This window comes from Macrobrachium nipponense, chromosome 3 (genome assembly GCF_015104395.2).
Source record: "Macrobrachium nipponense isolate FS-2020 chromosome 3, ASM1510439v2, whole genome shotgun sequence".
NCBI lineage: Eukaryota > Metazoa > Arthropoda > Malacostraca > Decapoda > Palaemonidae > Macrobrachium > Macrobrachium nipponense.
The window spans coordinates 136,755,772-136,780,999 of NC_087202.1; the positions used below are offsets into that span (position 1 = coordinate 136,755,772).

The window sequence follows — 25,228 nt, forward strand, 5'->3', positions numbered from 1 at the left end:
TTCTTTCGTCCTAGCGCTCTTTCCATACAACAAAGATGTCTGAATACACAATATCACTCCTAACAATAACAGATTCATTTTTGAAACCTGCAATGAGTAAAACATAGGTAATAACTCGCGTAAAAAGAATAGGTTTACATACAATATGATTAATAGATATATATATATAAATTATTATACAAGTTTCATAAATACAACCATTTTTTCTCTCACTCCATCTACCTTTCTTTAGATTCTGATATGTGCCAATGGGACTATTCTCACATCAGTGGGTTTGGATACATTTTGAACCCTAACTCTATTGGCCGTTAAATTTTCTAAAATGTTAAAATGGGCCTTCAAACTTAGGTGTCAGTTTATAATTTAAACCTTTACGTACGTATACTTGTATGTATACCTGATCGCCCACCACGGCATATGTTCTAGTTGGCTTAGCTATTTTATCATGATTTTTTTTCATTATGATCTGTGCTTCTTCTAAATTCTTACGAATTATATTATATCGACTTATGCTTGCATCCATAACATCCTTAGAGGAGTTTGATAAATTAGTTGTAGGCTTTAAGATGTGGAAAGGCGTTCGGGCCGGGATACCGTACAGTGCCTCGTGCGGTGTCATTTTAATAGACACATGATACGAGTGATTAAGTGTGCTTAGTACCGCAGGTATGGCAATGTCCCAGTTGGGATCTGCCCCCCCTAGGGTGACCCTTAAAATGTTTAAAACCTTACGATTTGCCCACCCTTTCCACTAGCCCATTAGACTCTGGGTGATAGATCATGGGTATTGATTTTCTTTATACAAAGGAATTCGCACAAGGAGTTAAGGAAATGATTATTGAACTCCCCGCCCGAGTCTGAGATAATGATGTGTGGAATTCCATGTTTTACAAATGTAGCACTCGTAAAACTTCCTAGCGCACTCGACCGCGGTTTTTGTTTTAAGCGCTATAAGTTCTGTATATCGAGTCAAAGCGTCTATAATTACTAGGAGGTGCTTATTCCTCTGTCTGACTCGTAAAATCCTGTTAATAAATCTAAATGTACTCTTTCAAAGGGTTGATTTGGCACGGGGTAAGCCCTAGGCTGACAGGTGTCTTCGTGTGCCCTTTGTATTCTTGACAAGTGCGACAATTTTGCTATGTGCTTTTTTATATCTGTAAGCATCGTATGCCAATAAAATAAGGATTTTGGCTTTCTGTGACATCAAGGTATAACCCGGGTGTCCGTGCAATGGATTTTCATGCAACCACTTTAAGACGTGTATGAGTGAGATAGGCACCACCACCTGGTTGTTATTCAACTGCGGTGTGTTGCGGGTTTTCCTCGTCACGGATCTACACAGGATATTGTCCTGTAGGATATAATTCTGCTGCTTATACTTTAGGTATTCTTTTTCCTTCGGATTTCCGTTTAACGCAATGATGATTTTTTTCTATTGCGGATCTTTTCTTTTTTCCGTCTGTAATAGTTCAGCACTCCAGCCCAGATCTTCCTGTTCAGATATAGTTTTAACAACGGGCGTGGAGGTTGAGATATCTATTAATTCAGCTAATGGCTCGGTACAAGATGAAGAGGGGTTGCGTGATAATGCGTCAGCAATGATATTTGCTTTCCCAGGTAAATACCCGATCCTCGCGCCAAACGTCCTGAATGATCATGTGCCACCGAGTTCGCTTGGGGCTGTGACTAAAGCCTTTAAAGAAGTCGGTTAGGGGCTTATGATCAGTGAGAACCTTGACGGGGTACCGTATATTATGAATTTAAAATGCACGAGTGAATTAACAATAGCGAGCCCTTCCTTGTCTATTACTGCATATTTACTTTCGGAAGGTCTCAGTTTACGTGAAATAAAAAGCTATAGGGAAAAAACTGTTTATCATATTGTTGAAGCAATACCCCACCTACCCCTAGGTCTGAGGCGTCTGTTGCTATGAAAAATTCCTTACCGAAGTCAGGAAATTTCAAGATAGGAGAACTACACAGTTCATCTTTCAATTTATCGAACGCCTGTTGATGAATTTCAGACCATACGAAATCTACGCCCTTTTTTATAAGATCGGTTAGGGGAGCGGCTATGATTGAGTAGTTGCGGATGAAGCGGCGATAGTAGCCGCTGCATCCTAAAAATTGCTGTATTCCCTTGACGTTAGTAGGTATCGGAAAGTTACGGATAGCCGACACCTTATAAGTGGACGACTTTAAGACCTTCACTAGAAACCGTGAAACCTAGATAGACTAGTTCTGTTTTAAAAAATTCACACTTACTTTATCTTTACCCTTAAATTATGCTGCCTTAATCTTGTAACACTAACTCCAATTTACGTAATGTTCTTCTAATGTGTTGGAAAAGATTACTAAGTCATCCATGTAGGCATGTAGGATATCTCCCAACAAGTCTCCAAACACGATGTTTATCATACGAGTAAAAGTTATAGGAGCACAACGTAAACCAAAAGGCATACGCAAAAAATTCATAATGTCCCCTGGCTGTGCTGAAGGCAGTGTATGGGATACTCTCTTGTTCCAACGGAATCTGATGAAATCCTTTTAGTAAGTCTAGGCTTGTGAAATATTTATTCTGGCCTAGTAAGGATAGGATATCATCGGTACATGGTACTGGGAATCTGTCAGGGATTGTTTCTTCATTTAAATAAAACGACGAAAATCTACGCAATCCGCCAAGTTCGATCTTTTTTCGGTACTACTATTAACGGAAAATTATAAGGGCTGTTTGATTTCCTAATGACTCCTTCTTTTAACATTTTACCTACTTCCTCTGTTATCTCATTCTGAAATTTCATAGGAAGTCGGTACGAAGGTACATAGATTACTTTCTGTTTGTCCTTGAGCCTTATTTGATGCTCCGATGACATCCGTTTTTCCTAAGGTTCCATCCGTAGTGGAAAAAACATCATGATATTTAGTTAACAGATTCAAAAAATTTCTGCTGAATTTCTTCTTCTTGAATGTCCTTATTGATTTTGTTCTTTATAGATTGCAAAAGGGGTTCATCCGCGACTGATTGAGCGTGATTTATCTCAGCTACGGTAAGAATGCGATGTTTATAAACTTCGGCATCCAAGATATGTTGATTTTTGTGGATTACTAAAGTGGTATTCAAATGATTACAGACTTCGATGTTTACATTGTTGTTGTGAGCCGACTGTATAAACGGCTTGTGTGACGGATAATCCGTGTGTTTTCAGAGTTTCGGAAAGGATTAATGTTTCAGATCCTGGCAAGGTTCTCTTTACACGCACTAATATATTTGAAGTTACGTTAGGCTCGAGAGTTTGCGTGCAAGCTGATATTACGGGTGAGCGAGAGTTCTGTTGGGTTGCCTGTATTATTTCTTGGTTCATGAGACAGGTGATTGGTTCCGTAATGTAAGTGACAACTCTGTCTGTCTCTTTATTATCTAAAACTGATTTTAGGGTATTAGAAGACCTAGAGAATTTCCCTTTGATATACACGCCCGTGTTTTGCAGGTGCTAAGATAATATTTTGAGTGCCCATAGACGGGTATCCGATAATTACTGCGGGATACATATTAATGTTTTTGTACAACGACAAAGGTATCAGCAAACGTGCGCTTACCGACCTTGTACTGTACATGAGTTACGCACAACATTTAATTCATTATTCCCAATGCCTGAGAGCCTTATTCCGGACTTTTCTATAGGGAAATTTGAAAAGAGTAAATGATGAGTCCTTAAATCCATTATATTACGTGGACTACCAGAATCAAAAGAACAAAGTGAATGACTTATGGTCCAAATTTACTGCATGTAAGGTTGGTCGCAACTCGTTTTGACTAATAATTGCATGAATTTGTTGCAAATCTACGGGAACCATGCACAGATTTTTTTGATTCGGCCGTGTGTTTCATAGGAAAATCAATTGTCTCACAATGATCTGATAAATGATTAAACTGATTATTTGATACAAAAGATGTTGATATTGATGACCAACATCGCCCTCTCCCCCCTTGGAGTGAACTACGTGGTATTTGTTTTGTTTATCACACCCTGAAAATTCGCTTGCCCTTGCGAGTTCTGGCTAGACGGCCCAGGAACAGAGGTACCTGAAGCACGATTTGTTTGTTTTTGCTGTTGTGCAGAATTTCCGTTTGGTTGTTTCTTCTTATAGTACTGAGGACCCTTCTTTTTATTTGCACTGGCAACTGGTTGCGTGTTTGTAGCATTTTGCTGTTGATTCCTCGAGTAGCAACGGTTTATATGAATGAGTTGACTATTGTGTATTGAACAAAACGCGTCCGACAGTCTGAAATCATGTGACCATGGTCGTTTACAGTTATAACAAACCATCCCTGCAACTTGATTATTATTATGTACCACATTTACTTGTTGTGGCTTGTTATCATTTTTTTGCAAAAAACTTGAATGAGCGAAGGATCTAGGTCGGTACATTTAGACATGTGTTTTTTTTGATTTGTTTATACACATCTAATTCCGTACTGTCGGGCTGCAATTTTTATCAAACACCGTACTAACGCTTCAGGCAAACATTGCAGTGATAGACGTAAGGTAGATCAAACGGATAAAATCTTTCACTTTGATTTTAGCACCCGCAACCCACCCGGAGTTACTAAACTATCCTGATATCATTTAGCCGGTCGGCAATTAGCGCCGCCCGCTCGACAACATTGAGCTGAGTCATGGAGGCTTGGTTAAGGATATTTCTCAATGCCAATACTACATCTAAAGCCTCTTCACCCCCATACACGCATAATCTAATTTTGAACTCGTTCCCATGTAAGCGCCTCTTGGAAAGAAACCCCCTTAGATACGCACATTGCGTCTCCTTTCGCAAAGTCAATGAAGCTCTTGGCCTCCTGTAATTGTACTGCTGGGTCTGTGATGCTTTTTGCATTTAAATGAGCGTCTACAGATGAGATCCTGCCACCTCAACATTTTGAGGCAGGAACCCATTGACCCGACCTTGAAAAGGGACTATCGCTGACCTCGCGCTAACGAGAGTCACACGTTGGGGTTGCCAGCCGGAGTGGTTGCCATTTCGGCTTTCACTTTTTTCTTATCACTTCTATTCCTTGCAATCCTATCAAAATATCTATAAGAGTACACTCGACCACTATGTAAAACGCATAAGCAATGTACTGTATAAGTGTGTTATAATAAATAAGGAAAATCCCCCCCCCAAAAGATACAAAAATACAGATATGATAAAATATTACGGAGAATTCCTGCAAGAAATGGTTAATGACAACTAGAAAAGAAAAAAAATTAATCTGCGGGCGAGAACCTCGTAGTTGAAGATTGGTTCTGTAATGAAGGAAGATTAATATGGCGAACAACTCACCCCCAGAATACTGGACGATCGACTCTTGATGAACAACACTTCACTGAGGAAAAGACCTGAAGTAGATAAAAAATGGTACTTAGCTCCAGATTATATTGCGAAGGATTGTTGACCATGGGATGAACGTCTCAGTTCCTGTCTACGTCTCGCGTCGGAAGTCGTGATGACGTCACGGTCTTCTCTCGGTGCACGATGCGCGGGGAAGTCCAAGATTGATGACGTCACAGCCTCCGTCCTTGCTAGATCAGTGATGTTCCCTGTGTTTGTTTCTTCTTTCCGTTGATGTTCGATGCTGCCCTCGTCCGGTGTAGATTCTCGAAGATAAGTGACAACAGTTGCTCAAACGTCAGTGTTAAATGCTTGTATTCCTCTCGATGAAGGACATAGTTGCGTCTTCATAAACTGTTGCGTTGATTGAAGATCCCGTTTCCTCTGTTTAGTTTGATGTTGAAGGTGGAAGTTAGTTCTTGTAGACCTTCGGTCGGCTGATATGGGTCTTGTTAATTATATTTTCCGTTATACGCTGACCACCACTCTAAGTCTTATCGCTTGGCGATAGACTTTTTGTGTTCTCCTTACGACTGTCATTCGTAAGTAATTTTTGGTTCCTCTCATCTTCCCTTGGACATCTTAGTAGAGAGGTTCTTTCTTGACTAGAGGAGATGATTCAAACAGGCAAGTTGACAAGATAACAACTTTATTCTGTTAACTCCATACTAGGAGATGCAGCTCGGTCGACGACCGATATGTTTGATCGTTGGCGTGGAACTGCCATTCTAAAGCATCGCGTCGATGGCGGAACATTAGCTATGCTAAGCAATTCATATAAAAAACACATACGTAGTCCGGCCGCTCAGAAGTTACAAGTTTCCGGCGTAGGTTAACAGGTCAACCGCTTCCCATGGAAGTTGTTGTGCAAAGTTATCATAAACATAAAAAATGTTGACAAAGCTTTGAGCTAGATCAGGCTACTGCAGACAGCGCATAGCGTAATCTCGGTCTGCTTTTGGTCACGTAGAACCCTCCTAATGCCATGACCCCAGGTCATTGGTTTATATTTACAGATCTTGTAAATTATATATATATGTAATTATTACACATATATATTTATGTATATATATACATATATTATATTTATGTATATATATTATATATATATATATATATATATATATATATATATTAATATATATATATAATATATATATATATATATAATATATATATATATATATATATATATATATCTATATATATATATATATATATTGTTATCATTGCATGGACTGAAACGGGTATGACCAGAAATGGATTAACATACGTCAAGAGATTGAAAAGATGAAGTCTCTCTCTCCCAGGGAAAAATGCTGCTGATTTGAGACTCTTTAACCAATAAGTATATCCACACCATTAAAAACTTTGTACTGTATTCAAAATAAGCACATACATCATCATCAGCTTCATGTGAGCAAAACGTTCTTTCTAAGACAGAACACAGTTAAAACCTGATTGGCTGGCTGGTTGCCATGGAGATCTGTTAGCCAATGACAACCCTCTACTTCTGTTCTATGTAAAGACCTATGTTGTGGATGGCACTAAGATTGAATGTTGCTATGACTGATTATTTGACTGCTGATGGCAAAAATAAACAAACAATTTACCTTATATATATATTTCTTTGTGAAAACAAGAATTTAGTAATAATTTTAACTTTAATATAGTGGTATGTAAAATCCCACACAGCATGTTGTAACTTTAATATAGTGGTATGTAAAATCCCACACAGCGTGTTGTAACTTTAATATAGTGGTATGTAAAATCCCACACAGCATGTAGTTATGCATCATCACTTGCAAATCCTTTTCCCCAGACTGTCCTCAAATGTACAACTGCAAGCTGATGATGTGGCGTCAGTGACAATAAAGAACAACCTTTCCAAAATCGATATGATGAAATGTATTTGGTCATCTAACTTATTGTTAAAATTCACTAGTTGTTTACAATTATTTTGATGAGCTTATGTGTATTTTTGCATTTTACGGAATGTTTTGCTGAAAATAATGTGTTGGTGAATATATGGTTTTAATTGTCCCACTTAAAATTCTATAATGAAAAAACAAAAAAATTTAAGAAATATGTTATTGCTGTAGCAGTGATGTTTGATTATGCTCCGGACCCCATGTTTCTGAAATCCAAAAAACTCCAAAAACATGTAACCTTTAGGATTTCAAATAAAGGATTGTGTAAGTGTGGTACTAACATCAATTCCAGGTTTATTTCAGGGGGCCAGCTGGATCCATTATATATATATATAGGGGTATAGGGCAAAAAATGCAGTCATGAAAAATTCTTGGAATTTTGAATGGCAATGGAGAGTACGTATACGATATTTCATCAAAATTCCTCTTACTTTCATAGTTACAGGGTAATTAGCAAACGTAACTCATTAAGCCAAAAACATTAATCCGTACAAGAAAATGCTATGCAATATTTCTTCTGTTTATCGTAAATTTTTGATAATTATTGTCAAAGAAAATTGTGACCAATGGCATCTGTAGAGATTCCATGAGGTGGCAGGAGGGAACTTAGTCAGTTTACCACCTTTCAGTGCGAGGAAAAACCTCTTGTAGTGTACACGTTAAGAGTTTCACCTATGACATTCACTTGCTTTTACGTATGATTATCTTTGTTTCGGCAAGAATTTCATCATACCAATGAGGAAAAGACAAGCAAAACATCTCGCTAACATACAGACGAAGAAAGTTCGCTCTAATATGATTACAGAATATCATAATACATGCGATATTAGCGTAGTTAGTGAAGAGAGAAGGGAGGGGTGTGTAGTAAGGAACGCCCCTGTCTTGCCTGATGCACACGTCACACTGTGCCCCAGGCTACGATCTTTGAGCAAAGGGATTTTCATTTATGATAAATAACATAGAGAGAGTTTCATAGGAAGGAGTGGCCCCGTCTTCTGCCTGACGCAATGGCTCCAGGCCTACGCATATATGAGCAAAGGGATCTTCATTTATGATTAAATTATGATAAATAACATAGTTTTGGTTTATTAATACCCAAAAAAGTAATATTCATTCATAATAATCATTATTTATTAACATTGTCTTTATAAAAATACAAAGGAAAACTTTGAACGCCCGTATCTCAAAACTATACTTATTGACCTTCAAATTCTATCTTCTCACTTAGTTTTAAAGCAAAAGCATTGAAATTTGGTATATAACTCAGAAAGGCATATTGTATAGAAAAACCAAATAAAGCCGTTTTCCAGTTTTTGTTTCATCTTTTTTTTATAAATTTTTTTCCCTGATTTAAGTGGTTTATTTTTTTACCATAATGAAGAATTCATATCTAGCAAAAAAAAATGACTTTTAGGAAAAAAAAACTTCATTTGATTGGAGGTCTACATCAAGTCTATATATGGTATTAATCCAGGTCTTAACCCTTTCATGTCCAACTGAGGTAATAGTACGTAAAAAATACTCTTATCCCCTATCTATCCAACTGATGTAGCGGTACGTAAAATTTACCGACATTTTTCGTACGTGTGGTAGGGGCATTTTTTTTTAACTTTCGGACAAGTAGCGATTTCCATAGGTTAGATCATACCTTGGACCGTGTATCTCGGGTATCAATACGCCAGCAAAGTAGTTTCTGTACTGCGTATGCTCAAATCCCTGGCGTAGTAAAATTCTCACAATGAAATCAGCTGATCGTACCTACACTTCCCTCTCAGTGACCCATGTGCGAGCCGTTGTTGACACAAGTGTTTGTTTACATGGTTACGTCACACAAGAACAATAGTTTTCCAACATTCCAACATGCATTCGCGTAGTTTTTACGGTAAAAGTAACGGAAAATGCGTTAGTGCATCCCATAAGAGATGATCAAAGTTTCAGCAGGGCTCTGAATCTCCAGAAGATGCCAAGATAAGGAGGCTTATAATGGACTATGACTTTTTTTGGAAGGCTCGTAGGATTAACCTAGCCATGGAACTACTTCGTCTGGAGTAGGAGGAAGAAATTCACCTGTTATGTATAGCTTTTGAGCTACGAACGATAATGTTGACAACAGTAACATTTTTTTTCGTTTTGATCAACTTATAATGTCAAAATTAAACTGTTGCTGTTACCAAAGCCATTTTTCTTAATGCTCCCTTTATTCTTCAACTTTTCTTCTACATTTTCGTATATTTACAAAGTAATTTCTATGAAAAATAACTGAGATAGGGCTCTTAAAAAAATTGTTATTCCAGCGATAAATGTTGACAACGGTAAAGTTTTTTTTCGTTTAGATCAACTTATAACGTCAAAATGAAATTGTTGCCATATCCAAAGCCATTTTTCTTGACCTTCCCTTTATTCTTCAACGTTTCCTCTACATTTTCGTATATTTACAAAGGAATTTCTATAAAAAAATAACCGAGATAGGGCTCTTCAAAAAGTTTTTTTCTAGCGATAATTCTCACTATGCGCCGGGCAGAGCGCTCTGTTTCTTACCCTCTTTTCTATCAATTTTTTCACCGGCTGGACTTATTCGTTTTCCATTGTTTTATATATCGATATTTAGAGGATTTTGTTGGCTTTCTCATAAAAAATAGTTAATTCGCCTAACTGTTATAGTATTTGACCTACGAACGATAATGTTAACGGTAACATTTTTTTTCGTTTCGATCAACTTATAACATCAAAATGAAACTTGCTGTTACCAAAGCTATTTTTCTTGACCTTCCCTTTATTCTTCAATGTTTCCTCTGCATTTTTGTATATTTACAAAGGAATTTCAATGAAAAATAACACGAGATAGGGCTCTTCAAAAAAAATATTTTCTAGCGATAATTCTCACTGTGCGCCGGGCAGAGCGCTCTGTTTTTTACCCTCTTTTCTATCAATTTTTTCACCGGCTGGACTTATTCGTTTTCCATTGATTTATATGTCGATATTTAGGAAATTTTATTGGCTTTCTCATAAAAAATTAATTCATTCGCCTGACTTTCATAGTTTTTTGGGTTACGAACGAAAATATAAAAAAAAGTAAAGATTTTTTTTGTTTTTTTTTTTAAATAACTCACATTTTTTCGTATTTAGAGGGCTGGGACTCTTATTCTGACTATTTCACCATAAAATACTAACATTTAGAAAAAAAGGACAGCAAAAATGAACGTTGTTGGCATAAAATATATATTTTTGCTGAATTTTCGAAATAATTATTTTTTCGCACTGTCGAGCGCTCCCAGACACCTCGGATATCTGGGGGGACAGTGCTCAAAACTAAGCGGATATGAAAGAGTTAATATTAAATATCAAGGGAGGAGATAGAATTTGAAAAATGGTTATTTTTGGGATAAATCACCCTGGCGTCACAAAATCAAAGGTCAGAGGCAAAAATCATATGCGGTTTGGAGATGTCCCAAGTCATCTTATTAAGTGGTTTGAATGTAAAAGTCCTTTCCTTAAAAAATGGCATTAGCCGGCCAGTCCCCTTCACCAGATCCTGTATCCATGAAACTAATATTTAAACTTCTTAATATTCATTGTAGTATTGAACGTATAATTCCATTGATTTTGTTAAACTTTCGCCAAGGGAGTGAAAGAGTTTCTCTCTTATGAAGAATTCTGTAAGTTTTAATGTCGAATTCCTTTTGGCTTTTTTTCTGTAAATATAATCCTCGAGTAACTGAGCCTCTCCCTTTGTTCAGTTTTTTATGAATCTCAACAATGGTAAGCAAAAGGCATTTTTATTAAGACTTCAAAAAGGATTTTGAATATGTTAAGCATCATATATCAACATTTTTTGTTTCTCCCCTTAAACTTTCATATGGATAAATGTTTTTCTTTTATGGTCATCCTTGGTTACACAAGGGCTCAGAAATACTGAAACCTTGAATACGAAGGTTGGCTTTGCATGTTCTTTGTTTTGCAAAATCAAATTACATACTGTAATTCAAGTACTTTTTAGGAGTTTGATGTCTTAGTCATATATATTTCTTGTTAAACTATTATTTTACTTTCTTGTAATTCATGATAATATTGTGATTAGTGGAAAAACAGATCCACAGTTATGTTTCAAAGGGGAATCAGACAGATTCCCGAAAGCTCTCTGTAGAGATTTATTTTTAAATATATATGTATCCAGATATAACTATGGATTCATTTCACCATTTCAAGACTCGTGCTACTATGAGTATTTTTTATTTGTGATTAGTTGTATGGTACTAAGCCTCTAATATATCTATTACAGGTTGTTAATGTGTTGCCTACCATATGCTTTGGCTACCAATGTCATGTAAGCAGTGTTCCAATATACTCATGTTTAAAAAAACAAGATGGTCCAACATTTGCAAAGGTAAGTTAATAATTACAGATGATTTCATCCCTACTTTAATGTAGATAAGTGTCTTTAGCCTGATGGACAGACTTTGTGTGACTTTTTATAACTTTGAATATGATTTGCCATCTTTTACTTGGTTAGTAAATAAGATGCCATTACTTAGAGTACCAACACCTTTTAGGCTGCCTGTGGATGTTAAAGGTTTTGTCTCATATAATAAGAGGCTAACATTTGAGTGCACCTTTCAGGCAGGTTTTCTGTATTCATTTATTTTAATACTACTTTATTTACTCATAAATACAGTACATTAGTTTGGTACTTGGTAAATTTTGTTGTGACTTCCAATAATTTACATTATTGTACTATTACAAATAAGTTTTCATTTACATTTATTGAAAGCTTTAATATTGCAATACACTCCCTGAACACCTGAAATAGCCCTGGTCACTGACCAGCCCGAACAATATCCCCACATATTTACCCACTAAGTGGGTAATTTTAACTGTCAGTGTTACAAATGCTGCAGGTAAAATCTAGTCAAATGAGTTACCTGCGTTACCGTTGGCAATGCTGCTGCAAATACTGGCCACCAGAGGCCTGTCTCCTCAATTGTTTCTTGTTCACCATGCTGTGCAGATTAGTCCCACATCAGGCGAACTTTTGGTCATTTAGCCTGACCCCACCCAAAGAGTTTTTGTATTTTGGATTCAGATTACGACCTTGGACTGTTATTAACATTTTCCTCCCGTTTGACTTTGGATAGCTACTTTGTACTCGCTATGGATAAGTTAGAAATAAAGGTCGTCATCGTCTGCAAACGCCTCTGCTTCTGCTTCATCTACAGTTCGACGATCGAGCCTTCTACTGCAGGACATGGTGCTCATCGGCTCTGCACGCCCTGCAAGCGTAGGATGAGTACCCTCACACATGATCGACGTTCTTTTCATTATTCGTGTAGGAAGGTTCAGTGTAATACCAGTCAGAGATGTTTGTCTTGGTCAGGAGACAAGGAAACATTAGAGTTAGTTATTCAAGAAATTAGTGGACAGGTTATCATCTATTATGTTTAGCCTGTTTCTAGCCTGACGAATAATTTAACCAAAATAGAGATAGTGGTAGTAGTAGTATAGTTGATTCTAATCATTCTTTTTCAGCCCCCCTGCCTGTTCCAGAACCAGCCCTAACGGGTGCTTGGGGTAATGGAGAACCGCAAGCCTCTGAGTGGGTAGGTTCTGCCGGCACCCCGGCGCGGAGCAGGCAGTGTTGGCAGCAGATTTCCCCTTCCCTCGATGTGTAAGTTCTCAGGATGAAGAAAATTTAGGTCAGATACAGACGAGTAGGGATAATAGGCTACATAGTGTTCAGGAAGAGAAGTGCAGACTTTTTTGGGTCGGTTTTCTATTATAGGTAGTAGTTTATAGAGGGACAGTTTGTCCTTAGCCTCTTTGGGTTTTTCCTGCTTCGAGTTCCTTGCATCAGAAGCTTTCTAGGCCATGGTTGGTCATTCAGTTCTGGTTTCGGGTCTGTCTGGTTCTGAAGGGTTGAATACTGGTCCTTCGTCTTAAAGGTTCCTTTCCCCTACATATACTATATGGTAATTGATAATATCAACTAATTCTCTGTTCAATGCATATTGACTTACGATAGTTCAGTATATAGAGAAATCAAATAACAATTAACTACGGCTAGCCTAGTGTTCATGATGATATATCATATGCATATACAGTAGCCTACCCTAAAGTATTTGCTGTACTACATATCTTACTGTCTGCTGTCCACCTCTTACAATGGTATAGGACGGCGACAGTTTGTATGTCTTTTCTGTCGACTGTTATACGCAGCATTGTGGTTCCTTTTCCCCTTCTCGTCTGAGTGATATCTAGTAGATTTTGGTTCTTCTTCAGAATAAGGGAGATGACTCAAACTTACTGAGTTAACTTCTTAACAACTTTATTTCTTAGCTCCATCACTGGAGTATAGGAAAAGTTGGTCGGATGACCGCTCAGTTGGGAAATCTAAGTAGAACTGATTTTACAAGAGGGTCGCATCGATAGCGTAACACTAGCTATCTCAGCGTTTATAGAAATAACAAGAATAAATGAACACGTAGCCATACGGCTCGGAAGTCGTGTTTCCACTACAGGTGATAGGTCATCAGCTTCCCATGGAAGGTGTTGTGACCTGTTTACAAGACATCCTAAGTGTTTATGCAGACAAATGCAAACCAGGCTACTGCAAGCATTGCATAGCATGGGTCTAGTTTTCGTCCTGTTATGGCGTTGTGATTGCACTCCTAATTCGCCAATGACCCTTGGGTCATGGGTTTATTTACAGATATGGAATTTATCTGTATTTATAATGTAATATATTACATTAGCTCGTACAGCTACCATTCAAGCACTGAACATTAAAAGTTACGTTAAATATGTTTTCTAGGAGTGTGATCGTATATATATTTAGTCATAGCCATAAACAAGTGATTAAGGAAAAATATGCAAAAAATTATATGTAAAAAAAATACATATCTAATAGACATATTCATAAATAAAGAAAAATGCATGGAAAATACAGATCCATGTTTGCTATATATGGCATAATGTTAGTAAATGATTAGGAGGTACCACAAAAAATAAAAGGTTAGCATGTATACATGAATGGTTATAGTAATAGGTAACTTGTTTAAGAATAGTTGTTATCCCGTGGAGATACATAATTTATACATGATCATGGGTAACTGTTTAAGAATATTTGTTGCTCTTGGTAAAGATATAGATATATTATAATTGTGCACAAGATATAGATTCCAGGTACGTACACGCACCGATATTTTAATATATAGGCTTCAATGTTTTATTAGGTGCCCATAATGGTATTGTGTCTGTTCATATTTATAATTATATATAATGGAATGCAATGTCTCGGAGTTTCTTGTCATACATATTGCCAGCGGTACGGACCGCTTTCTCACACAACTCGATTCCAGACAATTTTCCTCTCTGAGTCAAGTGAAATGGCCAATTTCAAATGGCTCTAACGGTAAATCTTCCTCTGAAGATCCATCACGCCAAGCAAATATGGTAGCGGCGATGAGAATCACCACCGTAACGCATATCACGGCCAGCAACACGTAGTAACGCAGATTCTCCTCTGCATAAGTCCTCGACATGTGGTCCATCTCAGCTAGTTGCGTCAAACGATGAGCCACCTTCGCGTTGTATGGGAGAGGTAAGGATGGGATGACAGTGCTGGTCCACGTGAAATTCGCGAAATAAGCCCGTTCCCTGATGATAGCGTTAACTCCGCGGACCGTGTAGTTCGTGGACGTCCCGATGCAACCGTCAGCGGCAACGAAGATCTGGGAGTGGGCCGTTGATCCGTCTGGACACGAGACTTGAAAACCTTCCTTGTCGTATCGCATCCACGATCCGTTGTTCAGCCTGTAATTGAACTTATTATCGTCAAAAGGATAAAGTTTTTTCAGACAACTTTCGTGTGTATGGGAGAGAGAACCGTTTAGCACTATACCTAATTCGCATGAATCCATTGATATATGATGGAATTCAAATGAGTCAGCTGTACAAACTTTATTATTCATGGCATCTGAACAGTGAGTGAATTTATCTAAGTCCTTGATGACTGTATATGTTTCCTTATGAGGGGAAATAAATACATGTCCCGTCAGATTGGATATTACTGGACTTGAGTTATTTGTCATGAAAGTTGGGAACGGTGCGATTTTGTGCTTGCCAGGCATCAGAAGAATCAACGCTTACTGATATTAAACTATAATAAAATTCTATCTTATGGGCGTCTAACAAAGGAACATAACCCAGTTTCTCCCGTCCGTTCTCCAAAGTTAGAGTCAGATCTTTAATAGGCAAAAGATGTGGTGATAAAACAACCCTTGTTGCTAGCGTAATAGCTTCCACATAGTCTTTTGATTTCTCAATAAAATGTGAAATTTTGGTACGGATATGATCTACTTTCAGACTATAATACGCTAACGTTGCCAGCAAGTGTTGCACTTCCATAATCTGATCGATATTACTAGAATGTTCGTTCACCAAACTCATTATTTGATTAATTGATGGATAATTGTTTACGAAGTTCTGACAAAACTAATTCGTTTTCATGTTGCAAAAACTCAATTCTCTTATTCTGATCATTAATTTTAAGACTATTTGAAATTCCTAAGCCTAAACTTGCAAAAGATCCAAAGATGTTTAGTGCAGCAAAGATAAATGGGTTGCGTCTTTCTAGGCTATTGTGTCGCACAGTCCACATCAGCAGATCTCAAGCCAGACCTTCTGCCTCGGCAGTTGTATTTTGCAAGTCGTATGATAACATTTCCGCGACACTTAGTGTTTGTGCTAGCGAACTGTCTAGATTAAAAGGAAAGTGACGTTGGTGCATTTCATTCAACGATACAGCAAACCTCAACAGGTCGCTTTTTAGGTTAATGACGTCATCCTCCGGGAGGGAAATCGCTTGCATATCTACTAATATAACTATATTGCTTGCTGTAATGAAAACGTCTTCTGTTCTTTCAATAATAGTGCCATGTGAAAAATCTATATTTTTTGTTTTAGCGCTCTTCCCACACGACAGAGATGTCTGAATGAACAGTACCACTCCTAACAATATAAGCTTCGTTTTGGAAACCTGTTGAGTAAAATATGTAATTACTCATGTTAAAGAAAAATGTTTACATACAAATGTTATATATACATAAGTTATTATACAAGTTTCATAGATACCAAAAATTTTCCGTCACTTCCATTCTACCGCCCTTCTTTTAATTTCTTATGTGTGCCAATGGTATGATTTCTTATCAGTGGGTTGGGATACGTTGTGAACTCTAAATCTATTGGCTGTTAATATTTCTAAAATGTTAAACGGGCTTTCAAACTTAGGTGTCAGTTTGTAGTTGAGCCCCTTGCGTACATATACTTGTATGTATACCTTATCACCCACGGTATATGTTTTAGTTGGCTTAGCTATTTTATCATGATTTCTTTTCATTATGATTTGTGATTCTTCTAAATTCTTACAAAGTATATTATATCGACTTATGCTTGCATCCATAACATCCTTTAGAGGATTTGATAAATTGGTTGTAGGCGTTAATACATGGAAAGGCATTCTAGCTGGGGTACCGTACAGTGCCTCGTGTGGCGACATTTTAATAGATACATGATATGAGTGATTAAGAGTGCTTAGGACCGCAGGTATGGCAATAGTCCCAGTTTGGGGTCCAATCCCCCGAGTGTAACTCTTATATGTTTAAAACCTTTCTATTTGCTCTTTCACTAGCCCCATTAGACTCTGGGTGGGGGTAGATCATGGTATTGATTTAATTTATGCAAAGGAATTCACACAACGAGTTAAGGAAATGATTATTGAATTCTCCACCCAAGTCAGAGATTATCATGTGTGGAATTCCATGTTTACAAAAATGTAGCACTCGTAAAACTTCCTAGCGCATTCGATCGCGGTTTTTAGTTTTAAAGCGTTATCAGTTCGTATATCGAGTCAAGGCATCTATGATTACTAGAGGTGCTTATTCCTCTGTCTGACTCGTAAAACCCTGTTAATAAATCTAAGTGTACTCTTTCAAAGGGTTGATTGGGCACGGGATAAGCCCCTAGGCTGACAGGTGTCTTCGTGTGCCCTTTGTTTTCCTGACAAGTGCGACAATTAGCTATTTGCTTTTTTTATATCTGTAAGAATCGTATGCCAATAAAATAATGATTTGGCTTTCTGTGACATGATGGAGAACCCCGGGTGGCCATTTAATGGATTTTGCATGCAACGCCAATTTAAGACAGTGGGTATAAGTGAGATTGGTACCACTACCTGGTCGTTAGTCACCTGTAGTGTGTTGTGAGTTTCCTTGTCACGGATCTACACAGAATATTATCTTTGATTATATAATTCTGCTGCGTATACTTTATATATTCCTTTTCCTTAGGATTTCCATTCAAAGCATTTATGATTTTTTCTAATTGCTGATCTTTTCTTTGTTCAGTTTGTATTAGTTCAGTGCTTCAGCCCAGATCTTCCTGTTCAGATACAGTTTTAAACAATAGGCATGGATGTTGATATATCTATTAATTCAGCTAATGGCTCCGTACAAGATGACGCGGGGTTGCGTGATAAAATGCGTCAGCAATGATATTTGCTTTCCCAGGTTAGAGTACTCGATCTTCGCGCCACAGTCTTGGATGATCATCTGCCACGAGTTAGTTTGGGGATGTGAACTAAAGCCTTTAAAGAAGTCGGGTTAGAGCTTTAAAGAAGTCGGTTAGAGCCTTTAAAGAAGTCGGTTAGGGGCCTATGATCAGTGAGAACCTTGACGGGATAACGTATATTATAAACTTAAATGCACTAGTGAATTAACAATAGCTAGCCCTTCCTTATGTATTACTGCATATTTTACTTTCGGAAGGTCTCAGTTTACGTGAATAAAAAGCTAGGGAATACAGGGAAAAACTGTTTGTCATATTGCTGAAGCAATACCCACCTACTCCTAGGTCAGAAAGAGGCATCTGTTGCAATACAAAGAATTCCTTACTGAAGTCAGGAAATTTTAATATAGGAGAACTACACAGTTCATCTTTCAAGGTATCAAACGCCTGTTGATGCTTCTCAGACCATATGAAATTTACACCCTTCTTCGTAAGATCGGTTAGGGGAGCGGCTATTATTGAGTAGTTGCGTATAAATCTCCTGTAGTACCCGCTACACCCCAGAAATTGCTGTATTACCTTGACGTTAGTAGTATCGGAAAGTTACGGATAGCCGGAACACACCCTTATCGTGGACTACTTTAAGACCTTCCTTGACTAGACACCGTAAAACCTAAATAGACTAGTTCTGTTTTGAAAAATTCACACTTACTTATCTTTACCCTTAAATTATGCTGTCTTAGTCTCTGTAGCACTAGCTCCAGTTTTACGTAGGTGTTCTTCTAAGGTATTAGAAAAGATTACAAGGTCATCCATATAGGCATGTAGGATATCCCCTAACAAGTCTCCAAACACTATGTTGATCACTCTAGTAAATGTTATGGGAGCACAACGTAAACCAAAAGTCATATGCAAAAATTCATAATGTCTCCAGGCTGTGCTGAAGACAGTGTATGGGATACTCTCTTCTTTTAAGGGTATCTGGTGAAAGCCTTTAAGTAAAATAAATCCAAACTGGTAAAATATTTGTTCTGACCTAACAAAGATAAAATATCGTCAGTACATGGCACTGGGAATCGATCAGGGATCGTTTCCTCATTTAAGCGACGGAAGTCTACGCAGATATGCCAAGTTCGATCTTTTTTCGGACGACGACTATTAACGGAAAATTGGATAAGGGCTGTTCGAGTTTCCTTAATGACTCCGCTCTTCTAGCATTTTGCCTACTTCATCATTTATCTCATTCCAGAATTTCATAGGGAGTCTGTACGAAGTTACATAGATAACTTTCTGCTTGTCTTTTAACCTTATTTGGTGTTCTTTGACATCCGTTTTTCCTAAGGATCCATTAGTAGTGGAGAAAACATCATGATATTCAGTTAAAAGATCAGAAATTTCTGCTGAATTTCTCTTCTTGAATGTCTTTATTGATTTTACTTTTAATAGATTGCAATAGGGATTCATCCGCAACTGATTGAGCGTGATTGATCTCAGCGACGGTAAGAATGCGATGTTTATAAACTTCCACATCTAAGATATGTTGATTTTTTGTGAATTACTAAAGTGGTATTCAAATGATTACAGACTTCAATGTTACATTGTCGTTGTGAGCCACTGTATATATGGCTTGTGTGACGGACAATCCGTTAGTTTTCAGTGTCGGGAAAGGATTAACATTCAGATCCCGGCAAGTTTTCTTTACTCGCACTAATAATATTCGAAGTACATTTGGCTCGAGAGTTTGCATGCAAGCTGATATTACGGGTGAGCGAGAATTCGTTTTGGGTCGCATGGATTATTTCTTGATTCATGGGACAAGTGATTGGTTCCTCAACGTACGTTACTGTTTTATTTGTTTTGTCTCCTTTTTGTCCCAAAAACTGATTTTAAGGTGTTAGAAGACTATAGAATTTTCCTTTGATAATAACACGCCGTTTTTGGCAGGGGCTAAGGTAATGTTTTGAGTGCCCATAGACGGGTATCCTATAATTACAGCTGGATCCATATCAATGTTTGTACAACCGATAAAGGATCGGATAAACATGCGCTTACCGACTTGTGACTGGAGAACATGAGTTACTCCTACCACATTTAATTCATATTTCCGATCCCCTGAGCCTTACTCCGGACTTTCTCTATAGGGAAGTTTGAAAACAACAAGTGGTGAGTCCGCAAATCCATGATATTACGTGGACTACCAGAATAAAAAAAATAATGTAAAGGATTGGTGCTCTAGGTTTACTGCATGTAATGTGGTGAGTAATTCGTTTTGGCTTATTATTGCATGAATTTGTTGCAAATCTACAGGAACCTGCACTGATTTATTGGATTCGGCCGTGTGTTTCATAGGAAAATCGATTGTCTCACAATGACTGGTAAATGATTAAATTGGTTATTTGATACAAAAGATGTTGATAATGAATGATCCCAACATCATCCTCTCCCCCATTGGAGTTGAACTACGTGGTATTTGCTTTGCTTTGCACACTCGGAAAATTCGTCTGACCTTGCGAGTTTTGGCTAGACGGCCCGTGAACAGAGTTACTTGAAGCACGATTTGTTTGTTTCTGATGTTGAACAGCATTGCTGTTCGCCTGCTTCTTCTTATAGTACTGAGGATTCTTCTTCTTCTTTTTCATTGGCAACAGTTTGCGTGTTTCTAGAATTCTGCTATTGATTTCGCGAGAAGCAACGATTATATGAATGAGTGGAACTGTTATGAATTGAACAAAAACGCGTCCTACAGTCTGAAATCATGTGTCCTGGCCACTTGCAATTGTAACAAGTCATCCCTGCAGCTTGATTATTATTAACTACGTTTACTTGTTGTGGCTTATTTTCATTTTTTGCAAAGACTTGAGTAAGCAAGGGATCGAGGTCAGTACACTTAGACATGTGCTTTTTGATCTGGTTATACACATCTAGTTCCGTACTGTCGGGCGTTAGCTTTTTGTCAAAACACCGCACTAAAGCTTCAGGCAACATAACTGTCATGCAAGTCAAGTATATTAACCGTATGAAATCTTTCAAGGCGATATTGGCTCTTGTAGCCCAAGTGGAGTTTACGTAAGTTATCTTGATATTCAATTTAGCCGGTCAGGCAATTACTGCCGCCCATTCTACAACATTAAGCTGAGTCATAAAGGCTTGATTAAGGATATTCCTGGAAGCCAAAACTACATCTAAGGCTTCTTCACCGCCATATATGCACGTAGCCTACTTTGAAATCATCCCATGTAACCGCCTCCTGGAAAAGAGACTCCTTAAGATATGCACTGGCGTCTCCTTTAGCAAAGTCTATGAAGCTTTTAGCTTCCTGTAATTGTACAGATGGGTTCTGTGATGCCATTTTGCGTTTAAATGAACATCTACTGATGAGATCCATGACTCGACGTTTTGAGGCAGGAACCCATTGACCCGACCTTGAAAAGGGACTATCGCTGACCTTGCACTCACTAGAGTAACCACGGGATTGGGGTTACCGGGTGCGGAAGAGCCAGCAACAGTGGTTGCCATTTTCACTTTTGCTTTTTTCTAATCACTACGATTCCTTGCGATCCTATAAAAGTATCTATATGAGTACACACGTCCACTGCGTAAACGCATATGCAATATAAAATAAAGATGTGTTGCAGATTATAGTAAAGTCCCCCAAAATGATAATATTAAAGACAGATAATGTGATAAAGTTATTTCCGGAGAACTTCTGGAAGAAAAAGGAATTAGCAACAAAGAGAAGAAAAAAACATTCTGCAGGCGAGAATTCGTAGTTGAAGATAGATTCCTGTAATGAAGGAAGATTAAGATTACGTATAATCCACCCAGAATAATGGACCATCGACTTGTGATGTAAACACTTCACTGATAAACCTGAATGGATAAAGGATGTACTTAGCTTTTAGTATATATGCAGGAAGACTGTTGTGTTACGGTGACGTCACAGCCTCTCTCTCTCTCGCGTTGCAGGAAGACTGTTGTTGTTGTGATGACGTCATAGCCTCTCTCTCTCTTGCCTTGCTCCACACTTGAATGAATCTCTTCGGCTTGGCTTCTGGTCGTGCGTTGTTTATTTGTTGAATGTTTCGCTTCCCATTGAAGATCCGATGCTGCACTCACGTCCTGTTTAATTCTCGAAGATATGTGATGAAAGTTGTTCTCTAAACATTGATTTGGCTGTTTGAATTCGTCTCGATGAAGGACATTTCTTCGTATTCATAGGATGTTTACAGTTGCCTCTTGATTGAAGATCCTGTTTCCTCAGTTTACTTCTGATTAATTACATTCTCGATGATTCCATTTGTTTCGGTAGACGTAGATACTTCTTTATAGCTGTAGGTTTATAGCTGTAGTTTTATGGCTGATTCTCGATGATTCCATTTGCTTCGGTAGACGTAGATACTTCTTTGTAACTGTAGATTTAGGGCTGCCACTATTTCTTACTTACTGTCTGCTGTCCCACCTCTTTACAATGGTATAGGACGGCGACAGTTTGTATGTCTTTTCTTGCGACTGTTTTACGCAAGCATTGTGGTTCCTTTTCCCCTTCTCGTCCGAGTGATATATAGTAGATTTTGGTTCTTCTTCAGAATAAGGGAGATGACTCAAACTTACTGAGTTAACTTCTTAACAACTTTATTTCTTAGCTCCATCACTGGAGTATAGGAAAAGTTGGTCGGATGACTGCTCAGTTGGGAAATCTAAGTAGAACTGATTTTACAAGAGGGTCACATCGATAGCGTAACACTAGCTATCTCAGCGTTTATAGAAATAACAAGAATAAATGAACACGTAGCCATACGGCTCGGAAGTCATGTGTTTCCACTACAGGTGATAGGTCATCAGCTTCCCATGGAAGGTGTTGTGACCTGTTTACAAGACATCCTAAGTGTTTATGCAGACAAACGCAAACCAGGCTACTGCAAGCATTGCATAGCATGGTCTAGTTTCACGTCCTGTTATGGCGTTGTGATTGCACTCCTAATTCGCCAATGACCCCTTGGGTCATGGGTTTATTTACAGATATGGAATTTATCTGTATTTATAATGTAATATATTACACATATCGATAGAGTAATTTTTTATAGTGGCTAACGCTGTAGGCTCAAGGCATTCTGACTTGGGATAATTCAGTACAGGTGTAAATTGAACATGAACGAGAATCCGATCTTAGGATAATTCAATAGGAATGTAATCAAACTTCAGCATTATAAGTGTGTTATATGTATCATCATATTAGCGTAGTATAATAACTAACTCAGCAGTCATTCTCGCTCTGGAATCAGCTGATGGCGGATACGAGTTTGCGTCTCCGTATCCAACTCATTCTTTGTTCTGATTGGCTAGCATGGACTAACATAACAACTCTTCCTCACTTATGCTATGTTTGTCGTCTTGAACGGAAGATGTGTTTTTAACCTATGTGACATTTAAACAATAGTCAATAATTGTATCTTGTGCCATATAGTTAGATAACATAAGGAATTCGTTTGTATGACGTCTTCAATGCCGTTTAACAGACTAATTGCTGTCAGTGATTACATTATGCTTATGTCAATTACAGTTACAAAAATAATCACCAGTCATATTATCAAATTACCGTGACAACTGAAATTAATATTAGGCCTAATAAAGAGTTACACTTAACCCTTAAACGCCGACTGGACGTATTTTACGTCGACATACAAAAGTTTTTTTAAAAATTCGCGGAAAAATACTTTTAGGCCTACCAGCCGAAAACTCTTGAATCACGCGCCTTGGGGGATGCTGGGAGTTCACGGATCAAGGTGTTGTTTTGTTTACAATCGTTATGCAGGCGCGCAAGCGCGAATTTCTTTCTTGCCGCACTAAAAAGTATCTGTGACACATCTCTGAAATTATTTCGTCACTTTGACATAATTTTTGTTACCATTTAAATTAGCCGTTACATAGAGTATTATATATGAAAATGTGCGCATTTTTATGTAGAATACAACAAAAAAAAATACTCATGATTGTTAGCTTTATCAGTTTTAAGATATTTTTCATATAAATAACGATAAGTGCCAAATTTCAACCTTCGGTCAACTTTGACTCTACCGAAATGGTCGAAAAACGCAATTGTAAGCTAAAACTCTTATATTTTAGTAATATTCAATCATTTATCTTAATTTTGCAACTAATTGGAAGTCTCTAGCACAATATTTCGATTTATGGTGAATTTATGAAAAAACTTTTTCCTTACGTCCGCGCGGTAACTCTTCCGAAAATAATCATACATGCGCAATTGTGGTAATGTTTGCACCATTTTAAAACTTAGCCGTTACATAAAGTTTTATATATGAAAATGTGCGCAATTTCATGCACCATACAAAAACCTAAAAACAACCCATGGTTGTAGCTTTTATCAATTTTGAAAATATTTTTCATATAAAAAAAGTATAAGTGACAAATAATTTTCAACCATTCGGTCAATTTTGACTCTACCGAAATGGTCGAAAAACGCAATTGTAAGCTAAAAAGCCATATATTCTAGTAATATTCAAGCATTTACCTTCATTTTGCAACAAATTGGAAGTCTCTAGCGCAATATTTCGATTTATGGTGAATTTATGAAAAAAAATAACATTTTCTTTACGTCCGCGCGGTAACATCTTCCGAAAAAATCATACGTGTGATTGTGGTAATGTTTGCAACCATTTTAAATTAGCCGTTACATAACGTTTTATATATGAAAATGTGCGCAATTTCATGTATAATACAACAATAAATAGTTGAAGGTTGTAGCTATTCTCATTTTCGAAATATTTGCATATAAATCACGATAAATAGAAAAAAAACCACGTTCGGTCAAATTTGACTCTACCGAAATGGTCGAAAAACGCAATTGTAAGATAAAACTCTACAGTCTAGTAATATTCAGTCATTTATCTTCATCGTGAAACAAATTCGAAGTCTCTAGCACAAATATTTAAATTTATGGTGAATTTTAAAAAAAAAACAAAACCTTTCCTTCCCTAACCGCGCGCGGATTCTCCGCCACAAATCTCCAAAATGCGTAAGTCCCATTCTCGGAATATTTGCTCCGCTTCATATTAGGCATTTCATAGAGTTTTATATATGAAAATGTGCGCAATTTCATGTAGAATAAAACGAAAAATATTTGAAAGTTGTAGCTTTTCTTATTTTCCGAAATAATTGCATATAAAAAAAATATATATATAAAAAATTCGACATTCGGTCAACTTTAGCTCGTCAGATATGGTCGAAAACTGCATTTGTAAGCTAATATTCTTACAGTATAGTAATATTCAATCATTTGTCTTCATTCTGAAACATATTGGAAGTCTCTAGGACAATATTAGATTTATGGT

General features: G+C 37.4%; 1 protein-coding gene and 1 long non-coding RNA gene across 2 annotated transcripts in view; one reads left to right on the forward strand and one right to left on the reverse strand.

Annotated features, from left to right (window-relative positions):
- LOC135222535 (sodium-coupled neutral amino acid transporter 7-like) overlaps window positions 1–25,228 on the reverse strand; it is a 456,233-nt gene that overhangs the window by 140,636 nt on the left and 290,369 nt on the right.
- LOC135222300 (uncharacterized) overlaps window positions 11,576–25,228 on the forward strand; it is a 42,163-nt gene continuing 28,510 nt past the window's right edge. The window contains exon 1 of the long non-coding RNA XR_010316272.1: window positions 11,576–11,706. This is a non-coding gene — a long non-coding RNA (uncharacterized LOC135222300). The remainder of the gene's footprint in view (window positions 11,707–25,228) is intronic.